At 45.0% G+C, this 11,320-nt stretch overlaps 1 protein-coding gene across 7 annotated transcripts in view; it reads left to right on the top strand.

Moving 5' to 3' along the window:
- The first annotated feature begins 307 nt into the window (after positions 1–307).
- Positions 308–11,320, top strand: part of ZBTB8A (zinc finger and BTB domain containing 8A) — a 39,000-nt gene continuing 27,987 nt past the window's right edge. For 3 of the 7 annotated variants that reach the window (XR_008390635.1, XM_053660125.1, XM_037149800.2), the window contains exon 1: positions 495–687. The gene's annotated coding sequence lies outside the window, so the exon portion shown is untranslated. Of the gene's footprint in view, positions 330–494; positions 688–3,779; positions 4,007–5,756; positions 5,792–11,320 lie in introns of those variants that run through there. The other 4 variants (XM_053660122.1, XM_053660127.1, XM_053660123.1 and 1 more) reach the window with 4 other exon arrangements.

Here is an 11,320-nt window from a genome sequence, read left to right as displayed (position 1 = left end):
CCTACTATTTTTACTAGTTTTCTATTTTGTCTGAACTTAACCGAGAATTATTTTCTTATCTTAGCCTCTCTGGGTTTTCCTCTTAATACCATGCTTGTGACCTGTACAGATTTAGAAAAGGTTCCTCCGACTAAAATAAGTGCTTCGAAAAAAGGAAAAATTATGTGGAAATCTCTTACATTTGACGTTGCTAAACTTCAGTACAATACTGTCACATGTACTTATACAGCAATTGTGAGACACGCCTAAGTCCCTCCCTCTTTCCTAAACCAAATTCCCCATTTCCTAGAAATCCAGCCCTTCTGCCCTCCGGAGGCGCTTTTCCCAACGTAAAGTACAATTTTAAATTTCAGCTCCTGACTAAAAAATGATTCCGTAACTGCTACAGTATCCGGGCGCCCCAGTGCCTCCGAAGGGTGCAGCGGGGTGTAGGCAAGGGCTGGAGGAGTGGGCGAAGCTGCTGGTTGGTGCCTGAAATCTGTGCGTTGCCCCTTTAATTGTGTCCTCAGCCCTCGGGCGTTTCTGTCCAACGCCCACGTCAGCAAATACCTTTTGTTTCTCTCACGTTGGGGCTACTTGTTTTAGGGCGCAAAGGACCGGCTCGGAACAGGGGTATTCCCCCGCGGAGGACCAGGAATCTCGCCCCCAAGCCTGCGTGCGCGACCCGCCGGTGCGCCGCGGCCCGCGGTAAGAGGCTGCGGGCGGCGAGGGCGGGCGGGGCGTCGGGGCTGCCGGGACCGGCTGGACCGGCTCGCGAGCCTCGCCACGCGCGGAGGCGCGGGCGGCGGCGCCGCGGGCTCTGACTACCCGGGCGGCGGCGGGACGCGGCCCGGGGCGCGGTGCCCCTCGCGTCCCCGGCCGGCGAACGGCGGGAGGCGCTGAGGAGAGCGGGCGCCATTTGCAGCCCCGGGCTCAGCGGCGGTAACGCGCTGGCTCCACCGGGCTGGAGATGGTCACAAAGGCGGCGCAAAGAGGCAGCCGGCGGCGGGGGACGCGGCCTCGGGGCGGTGGCCTGCGGGAAGAAGCAGGCGGCGCCGGGGCGCACGGATTCCCAGACTCCGCGCCCGCCTGACCGGGCCGCCCCGCCCGGCCAGCCCTTCCTGCGCCCCCGGGAGGGGTTGCGGGACAATGGCCGCGCCGTCGCCGCCTGCGCCCGCTCAGTCGCCCCCCTGGAGCGCCGCGCCCGCTTCGCCTCCCGGCCCGGCGGTGGCGCGGGGAAAGGCGGGAAGGCGCGCGGAGCCTCCTGTCGGCGGCAGAAAGGCGGCGCGGGGACGGTGCCGGGCGTGTCTGGAGCCGTCGGGCGCCGCGGACTCCGGGAGGGTCGGCAGCCGGTCGGGCTTGCCCTCAGCGCGAGTGACTGACCGCCGGGCAAACGGGACGGCGGGGGGGTCGGGGCTGCCTCTTCTCCGCGGCTCCGGGCACTTGCTTGCGCGGAAGGGTGGCATGCTGGGCAGTAGTCCCAGTTTTTCCGTAACTCCTACATCCTTGGGTTTTTATAACATGCAGATCCAGGCTTAGAACAGAGCTCACCTAACAAATACTGATCTATGATTATTTTTTAATTATCACACGTGTGCACGTTCTACTGATGTAGACAGCCACTTTTGTAAGTGAGCGGTTTAAGCTCCTTCCCTTTAAAATGCGCTGATATATCGTTGATTGTGCCAGTAGTTAGACTCCACATCTTTCAAAAAGTGGAGTTTTGAAAAATGAGATAATAATCGACATGCAGCATTGTAATAGTTGCAATGTTATATGTTAGGTTGTGTTTGCAAGCAGTAGATTGTGCTATTTTTAATAAACGTTTATAGTTGCTGAACTTTATTTAGCAAATTAAGTACTTTCACTTACTGAATCACTTCATTTTCACGTAAAACAACCATACAGTCAGGCGGATGGTTATTCCACTTTCCAGATGAGCAAAGGAGTTAAACGCGGAGTTTCACCTTTAAGCCACTTTTAAGGTAAATGGTGGCAGCCTCCCAGCGCCCTTGCCTCCTGTTCTTGCTATTTCCTCCTAAAGTCACCTCCAGAGTCTTCCAAAAAGCGAATCAGTCACTTCGCTCTCCAGGTCTAAAATCCTTAACTGATTCTTATCTGAAAAAAGTTCAATCAAAATCCTCAGCGGAAGAATCAAGAGCCAAATGTTCTCTCCAGTCTAATTTCCGAGCCTCACTTATGGGTGGTTTTGTGGGACCCTAGGAACAAGAGCCCTTCGCTGATAACCAGGGATCTCGAATATCTTTATTCCTGGGAATGTACGTGGTCTCACGAGGGGTAAAAGGGAAGTGGGAATCTAATCTGCCACCCTTGGCCACATGGGCGCATATGGGTTAGGCTCTGTCAGTAGGAGGCATCCTGAGTCCCTGGGCTCCTTCTAGGTCATGTAAATTTCAGGTGCCAGTAAACGGCACCCTGTTAGGTCTTCTGAACTAGAAATCACCAGCCTTTCTGTTGATAATGATTTGGGCCCAGAGGAAAAAAAAAAACTTTATAAAGTAACACAATTCATTTTATATAATTTAAATGGTGTTTTCTACATACAGAATTTTTCTCTATAGGCTTAACCCTTTCAGTGACATACTTACATGTGTATAGTAAAAGATTCAATGTAAGTTTATTTGATTCCCCCTGAGGGAAGATTTTGTCTTTTTTTTTTTTTTTGCTCAAAATTGGTCAGTGGCTCATTTTATTCAGTTTAACAGTCAAAACCCCCCACATAGGCTACCAGGGCCTCCAGGGACTGGTCTCATGATGTTTCACCTGCCTGATGATCTGCCCTTCTTTTTCCTTTCTTTTGAAAAATATTTATTTTTAGAGAGAGGGAGAAAGAAAGGGAGAGAAACATCCACAGGGGGCCTGGCTCAAACCCCAGGCATCTGCCCTGACTGGCACTGGAACTGGGGACCTTTTGGTTTGCAGAACTCCGCCCCATCCCCTGAGCTACACCCGTTTTCTGACTCCATTTCTCGTTGCTCTCCCCATCCCTCCTTGCCTGCTCCACCTCAGAGCTGCAGGTGCTGTTCCATCTGCATGGAAGGCTTTTCTCCCAGATACCTGTGTGACTCTCACTGCTCTTGGACTTAAATGCCATTTTCTCAGTGAGACTTTCCAAACTATGGTTTTGATTTTCTTAAGTGTTTTCCTACTTCTAAATCTTTGCAGAGTTAAGATGTCTATCCACTAAAGAATGTAATTACCATGTCAGTTGGCTGAACTCCTTTATGACCCAGGGATTTTTGCTAAGGAGGCTAATGAGAATTATTTTGGTGACTCTGATGGCACACTCTAAATTCTAGATTAATGACTATATATCTTAAAGGAGAGAGTCTTCTAGCCTACAACATTAATTCAAGTTATACTCATTACCTAAATTTTCAGTTTATTCACAGAAATACATATATTTCCCTTCTATTCCAAAGACCTTTGAACTTAATGGTTTCCAAAATACGAAATTACTTTTTCAATCCATCTTTTTAAAGATCTTTGAACTTAGTGGGAATCTTGAATTCTTTAATGTACTCCGGATCATTAGAGGTATTTAACTCTCACAGATATTTAAAATGTTTCCCATTGAATTTTGGATGTCTGACACAAATTAGTATAACTTGCTGTTTCAACTTTTATTGTCAATTGACTGAAGTAAGAAAGTTTAAAACATATTACTGATTTCCATGATTTAGTCACATTTTGAAAATAAAGCTTTTTTGATGACTTAAGAGTACTATTATGAATGCAAATTGTGTTCATGCCTTATACAGAAGTAAATGTTACTAAGTTATAACCGACCCCAATTTATAGGACAATTCCCATTTCCTTGGAAAACTGCCTGTTTTGCTCCTTTTGTCTCCACTGCCTTAGCTCAGCACCTTCCTCACCAGTTCTTGCTTTGACCTTTGCAGTTGGCCCTTAATTTGGTCTCCCTGGCTCTGCCTCTCCCACCATTTCTCTTCCTCCATGCTGTCTCAGTTTTTCTTCTGGGTGTGTGAATTGGATCATCATAACAGTAAGTAGCTGCTTTTTATGGAGCCTGAGCCGCATGCCACGCATTGTGCTAGGCATTTTGCACACACTGTGGTCAGAAGAACGCAAGACTTAATAAGAGTGTCAGAGTGTCAGCTTGAGGCCTGAATTCCAGTCTCTGTTCACTTGCTCCTTGTGCAGTCTTGGGCATTTTCTTCTGATTTCTTTATGCCTCGTTTTTGTTTTTTTTTTAATCTCTACTATGTGGATCACAGCAGCAGAGGGTGTAAAGTGTTTAGCACAGTGCCCAGTAAACATTCAAATTGGATGCAGAAGGGGTTTGCTGGAAAGTACATGATCATAAATTCCTACATGGGCAGGTTATATCAGCTCTTCATGCCCCAGGTATATAACTTCTTTAGTTAAAAGGCTTGTCTTTAAAAAAAAAAAAAAAAAAAAGAGGGATACCCCACCTACTGTGGCTCAATGGAATGAGCTCTGCCCTGAGAACCGGAGGGTTGCGGGTTTGATTCCCAGTTGGGTCTTGTGCCTGGATTTCTTGTTGTATTCCCGGTGGAGGGGTGGAGGGTGTGTGGGAGGCAACCACACATTGATACTTCTCTCCCTCTCTTTCTCCCTCCTTTCCCCTCTGTCTAAAAATAAGTAAATAAAATTTTTTAAAAGGGGGGGGCGCTTTTTTTTTGCCTTAGGCAAACTTTGTCCATTGTTTTTGTGCGTCTAGGTTATGCCTCTTTGAAATGCCTTTTTCAGACCCTTTCTAAAGGGTGATCACTCTGAAAAGAACAAGTAATTTTAACTCTCTTGTAATCCTTTCCCTGCCTCGCTTTCTCCCGCCATCATATAATCTTCCTTACAGTTGGCAGTGAAACAGCACCCGCATATTACCAGCACTTGATTTCAGGCTAAGAAAGAATTCAGAGGAAAGACTCAGATACAAGCAAAAGTTTATTTACGAAGTCACAAGAGGTAGAAGTGAGCTGCAGAGGAAATGGGCTCAGGAAAGGGGAAAGGGGAAAGGGAGAGGGGGGTAACCCAGGCAAGGGAGGGTCTCAGTGGAATATGGATCAGCTTTCCAGGTGTGTCACCTCGGGGTTGTGGTTTCCACATATTGGTCAGTGCCAAGTGTAGGGTACGGGGTCATTAGTCATTGCATCTGGTCCTGAGGTTAAGCCTGGCATTGCTACAGTCGGGGCCGGTTTTGCTGCTTTCTGCTTTTCTGGACCTAGAGCTGAAACACAACTGAGCCAGAGGGGTCCAACGTTTTGGAAACTTTTAGAAACTTTTCTGGACACTCCCAGGTACAATCATTTGCTGCCTTGGTTTTATACTTCCCTTCTACCTCGAGTGTTTTCTTCATTGTATTGTAACTTTAAAAGCCTCTCTTTCTTTTCCTCTCTGTCTCTTTCTCTGACTCTCTTTTCCCCTGATAGAAGTTGAATTGTGCCAGAGGACTGACCTTTGACATGTCATCATCTCTTTGTATTCCCAGGGCCAGGTATAGCCTGGCATAGAATAGGTGTGCAAAAAATATGTATTGAGTGAATACATTTACCTTCCAGTTTGAATATCTGCCCTTCTCATAAAAAGAAAATAGAAGATTTTTGCTTTAAGTAGGAAAATAAAACATGGATAGCTATATGGAGTTCAGAACAGTATAAAAATAATTACTGAATCAGAGGATGAAGTTATTTTCTTTCCATTGTTTTTCTAACCCTTCAGAAAACTCTCCACCTGGAACTGGTAGCTAAGTTGGTTGGAGCAGGGGTCCCCAACCTCTGTGGACAGGAACCGGGCTGCACAGCAGGAGGTGAGCTTGAGTGCAATGCCCTTAAATCATCTCAAAACCATCCACCAGCCAGGTCTGTGGAAAAAATTGTATTCCATGAAACTGGTCCCTGATGCCAGAAAGGTGGGGGACCGCTGGGTTAGAGCCTCCTCCCTAAATGGCAAAGTTGTGGGTTCTATCCCATTAGGGCACATACAAGAATCAACCAATGAATGCATAAATAAGTGGAACAACAAATCTCTCTCTCAAATCAATAAATAAAATAAAAATAAAAATAGCTCCCTACGAGACAAAGCTTTGAAAAAAATTTTAAAAGTCTCCATTGCTTTGAGTCCTTGGTTCTCAGCAGCATCTGAAACCTTGAGAGTTGAACAAACACCTGTGTATTGGCTTCAGTTTCCTCATCTCAACTGGCACTGATGGATAAGGTGCACCATTAGGTTCTCAGAATTTCAGAACATTTGGGGGAAACTTCATTCCAAAATCTTCAGTGTATTTTTCATCATCAGGAGACACTTTAGCACACTGAACCAGGCCATTTTATCTAAGATATTTCGTTTAAAGATTTTATTTATTTATTTATTACAAAGAGGAAGGGAAAGAGAAAGAGAGGGAGAGAAGCATCAATGTGTGGTTGCCTCTCATGCACCCCCAACCTGGGACCTGGCCCGCAACCCAGGCAGGTACCCTAGACTGGGAATTGAACCAACGACCCTTTGATTTGCAGGCTGGCACTCAGCCACTGAATCACATTGGCCAGGGCTTATCTAAGATCTTAATATGTACATTAGAGTAGTATTTTAAACCTAAACACTAAAGTTTTATACTTTCAGATTGCAAATCTTACAGAATACAGATTCCATTCTCATGAAATCTCTGCAATAATATTTTTCTTTAGATTTTACTTATTTAGTTTTAAAGAGAGAGGAAGGTAGAGAGGAAGAGAGAGAGGAACATCGATTGTTGCCTCTCGCACGTTCCCAACTGAGGACCTGGCCTGCAACCCAGGCATGTGCCCTGACTGGGAATTGAACCAGGGACCCTTCGGTTCACAGGCCAGCACTCAATCCACTGAGCCACACCAGCCAGAGCTGCAATAACGTTTAAAAAATATCAATAACAAAACAAACTGTCTTTTAACAGATGAAGATGTGATTTACAAATGTAAGATACACACACACAAATAATAATCAGCCATTAGAAAGAATGAAGTCCTGTCATTTGAGACAACATGGATGGACCTGTGAGGGCATTCTGCTAAATGAAATAAATCCAGTCAGAGAAAGGCAAATACTGCATGTTACCACTTACACGTGGACTCTAAAAGTCAAACTCACAGAAACAGAGTAGAAAAGTGGTTGCCAGGGGTGGGGTCAGGGAGGGAAGTATGGAGAGGTTGGTAAAAGAGTACACACAAACTTGCAGCTATTAGATGAATAAGCTTTGAAGATCTGTATAACATGATGACTAGCTGGGAACACTCTTGTGTAATTGAAATTTGCTAAGGGAATAGCACTTAAATATTCTCACCAAAAAAATAAACAAACATGTAAGGTGATGGACATTAATCAACTAGTGGGAAGAATCCTTTCACAATGTATTCATACGGTATATTAAATCACCGTCATGTACACTCAGTACTTTACTATTTCATTTGCCAATTATATCTCAATTAAGCTGGAAAAAATCTCAATAAGAAACACCCTGGTTTGTAAAGCATTAGTAATAAGGTAACATTTGAAATGGAAAACGGCACAAATAGTTCCTAACGAAGAACTGTGCCATAGGGTGAGGTGTGCAGTAACTGGAGTAGACCTTGGATACTGCTGGGTCCACTGTAGCTTTGAGACGATCACGTTCTCCGGCTGGGCAGACATGATGGAAGCAGGCACGTTTTTGTGTCCACCTTTGCGTAAGTTAGCATTGTGTAGGCCACAAGAAAAATGTGAAGTAGTACAATTTATAAGGTTTACATTTTCTACTTCGTTAAAGCAGTATTTTAAAGTCATCTGCATAATTAGTAGTAGTAAAAATTATTATTACTGTTAGCTAACATCATCAAGGGCTTGTCTTAAGGCAGATACTATTGTAAACACTTGACTTAGATTATCTTCTCATTTACTCTATCCCATAACTCTAGGTGTAGGTGCTATTACTATTCCCATTTTATAGATGAAGAAACTGAGGCACAGGGGGGTTAACATCCCATGTTGTCCAGATAGTGGGTGGCAGAGCCAGAATTTGCACCAGGCAGCCTGATTTTACAGCCTGTTCCCCAGCACACTGCCCAGTACTGCTGCTCACAGACAGACTACTCATCCTTCAGCTTTTAAGTCTTGAGGCAAATGATGTACTAACATGTCATCTCAGCCCAGTTTCAGAAAAGAGAAACCGCTCCAGTGTTTCAACTTGTTTACTAAAGGGAACTGAGTACTTACAAAATCACTGGAAGGGCTGAAAGGAGTGGGCTCCAGCCTGAGCCTTCAGAAATTATTCCCAGAAGCAGACCGCCAAACAGGCCCTCTGGTGGGAGGGAGCTACCGGCGCTGCTGAATTCCAGATGGCATTGCTTGCTCAATTCAAGGTTCAAGAAATTGCTACCCTGAAACTGTCCCTCAGCATCCAGCAAGTAATGAAGGCTTTCTCACCAAACTTGTCTCCTGACAGCCATGAAGCTCTGGGACACTGGCAAGCTGCTGCAGAGGCCGATGTTCCCACAAGGGTGCTGCCAGCATCAACAGCCAGAACAGCAGAAAGACAGTCCCGCCTCATTTCTGCTTTCCAGATCTCAGCACAGCCTCTGGGAGCTGGACCCCATCTCATATGGGGAAACTTAACTAGAAAGGAGTCTGGGAAATGTACTTCTAGTTTTCCAGTTAGAAAGTCAGAAAGGATGCTCAACACAGAAACCTATTCTAACTTACATCTGCCAGGGTAGAACTTGATGGTTGTCTCTTAAAAATGACATTTCATTACAGTGTAAAAACTGTTTAGGACACACTAGGTTTAGAAATCAATTTTCTTAAGCCACAAAATTAACTTTTGCTTGTCACTGTAAAGACCCAGTACACTGGACAGTACTCGTTAGTGCACTCTTTTTAAAAAATATATATTTTATTGATTATGCCATTACAGTTGTCCCATTTCCACCCTTCATTCCCCTCCCCCCTGCACACCCCTTCCCCCCATATTCCCCCCCTTTAGTTCATGTCCATGTGTCATAAGTTCTTTAGCTTCTACATTTCCCACACTGCTCTTGCCCTCCCCCTATTTTCTCCCCACCATGTATGCTACTTATTCTCTGTACCTTCTCCCCCCATCTCCTCCTCCCACTCCCCTGTTGCTAACCTTCCATGTGATCTACATTTCTGTGGCTCTGCTCCTGTTTTAGGAGTTCACTTAGTTTGCTTTTGTTTTAGGTGTAGTTGTTAATAACTGTGAGTTTGCTGTCCTTTCACTGTTCATATTTTTTATCTTCTTTTTCTTAGATAAGTCCCTGTAACATTTCATATAATAAGGGCTTGGTGATGATGAACTTTTTGAACTTGACCTTCTCTGAGAAGTGCTTTATCTGCCCTTCCATTCTAAATGAAAGCTTTGCTGGATAGAGCAATCTTGGATGTAGGTCCTTGCCTTTCATGACTTGGAATACTTCTTTCTAGCCCCTTCTTGCCTGTAAGGTCTCTTTTGAGAAAGCAGCTGACAGTCTGATGGGAACTCCTTTGTAGGTGACTGTCCCCTTATCTCTTGCTGCTTCTAGAATTCTTTCCTTCATTTTAATCTTGGCTAATGTAATCATGATGTGCCTTGGTGTGTTCCTCCTTGGGTCCACCTTCTTTGGTACTCTCTGAGCTTCCTGGACTTCCTGGAAGTCTATTTCCTTTGCCAGATTGGGGAAGTTTTCCTTTATTACTTGTTCAAATAAGTTTTCCACTCGTGGCTGTTCCTCTTCCCCTTCTGATACCCCTATAATTCGGATGTTGGAACATTTAAAGATGTCCTGGAGGTTCCTAAGCCTCTCCTCATTTTTTTGAATTCTTGTTTCTTCATTCTTTTCTGTTTGTTTTTTTTTCTTCCTTCTGGTCCACTCCATTGATTTGAGTCCCAGTTTCCTTCCCATCACTATTGGTTCTCTTTGCATTTCCCTTCATTTCACTTAGTGTAGCCTTCATTTTTTCATCTTATTTGTGACTAAAATCAACCAGTTTTGTGAGCATCCTGATCACCAGTGTTTTGAACTGTGCATCTGATAGGCTGGCTATCTCTTGGTTGCTTAAAAGTATTGGCTCTGGGACTTTGATTTGTTCTTCTGATTGAGCCATTTTGGTCAGGTCAAGCCTGTTATGTATGAGGGGCAGAATCTTAGGTGTTCACTAGGGTGGGGCAACCCACAGTGTGGGTTGTGACTGTATGTGGGGGCAGAGTCAGAGGGAGCAATGGTGCTTGTTTCCCCACCAGATATTGGTCCCCACTGCCGCTTCCCACAAGCAAATTGGGCTCTTCTGGTGCTGGTTCCCAGGTGGGTGGGCTTGTGTACTTTGTAGGGCCCCGTGGGTCTCTCCAACGAACTCTCCTGTGAGGCTGGAAGTCTCTCCCAGCACCTCAACCCCCACAAGTTTTTTCATTCGGTGCTTTTAGGCTTTATTTCCTGTCGCTGGGGCTCTGGGTTGCACGGATTGTCTCACTGCCCATTTTTTGCCTGGTTTATCTGTGCACAAGTGTGTGTCCTTGGTCAGCCAACCATCTTGGGCGCCTTACTGGGTTTGCTGGTTTCCTCCCCATTCCCGGTCCACCAACCACTGCCTTTTCCTGCTGGGACCCCTCTCTGCCGGTTGCTGCCCCTCTTACAGGTGTGGATGAATGGTTCGTTGTTGTTGGACTTCAGTACAGTTCAATTTTCTGTTTATTCTGGTTGTGTTTTTGTTTCTAAATCTTTGTTGTCCTTAAATTTTGTTGTGCAAGGAGGTACAGTGTTTCCACCTATGCCTCCACCTTGGCCGGAAGTCTAATTAGTGTGCTCTTAAGTAGCATTGTTGAAATAGTGACTCTGAAGCTATCAGAGTAAATACCCTTTGCTGAGTGCCTTCCTAGCTCACTGAGGCTAGGAGGTAGATGAGTGTTTGGTGTAGCAAGGAGTTGTTTTTAAAAGTTACTAATTTTGTTCCCCCAACTACAAAATCCTAGTTCAGCCCTCAATTTGAACTCACTGTTTTAACGATGAGTTTTTCTTTAAAGATTTTGTTTATTTATTTTTTAGAGAGAGAGGAAGGGAAGGAGAAAGAAAGGGGGAGAAACATCATTGTGTGGTTGCCTTTTGAGTGCCCCTTACTGGGACCTGGCCTGGAGGTCCCAGGTCCCAGTAAGAATTTCCCAGTAGAATTTCCTTTTTTTTTTTACAGCTGCATAGTAGCCCATTGCATCAATATTCCACAGCTTTTTCTCCACTCATCTACTGATGGGCACTTGTGCTGCTTCCAAATCTTGGCTGTTGTAAATAATGCTGCAAAGAACATAGGGGTGCATATATTCTTCGAAATTAGTGTCTTGGGC

The sequence above is a fragment of the Artibeus jamaicensis genome, unplaced genomic scaffold, assembly GCF_021234435.1.
Source record: "Artibeus jamaicensis isolate MK-2021 breed Jamaican fruit bat unplaced genomic scaffold, CSHL_Jam_final scaffold_847, whole genome shotgun sequence".
Taxonomy (NCBI): domain Eukaryota; kingdom Metazoa; phylum Chordata; class Mammalia; order Chiroptera; family Phyllostomidae; genus Artibeus; species Artibeus jamaicensis.
The sequence above is the reverse complement of the archived record's forward strand: the minus strand, read 5'-3'. Positions and strand labels throughout refer to the sequence as shown.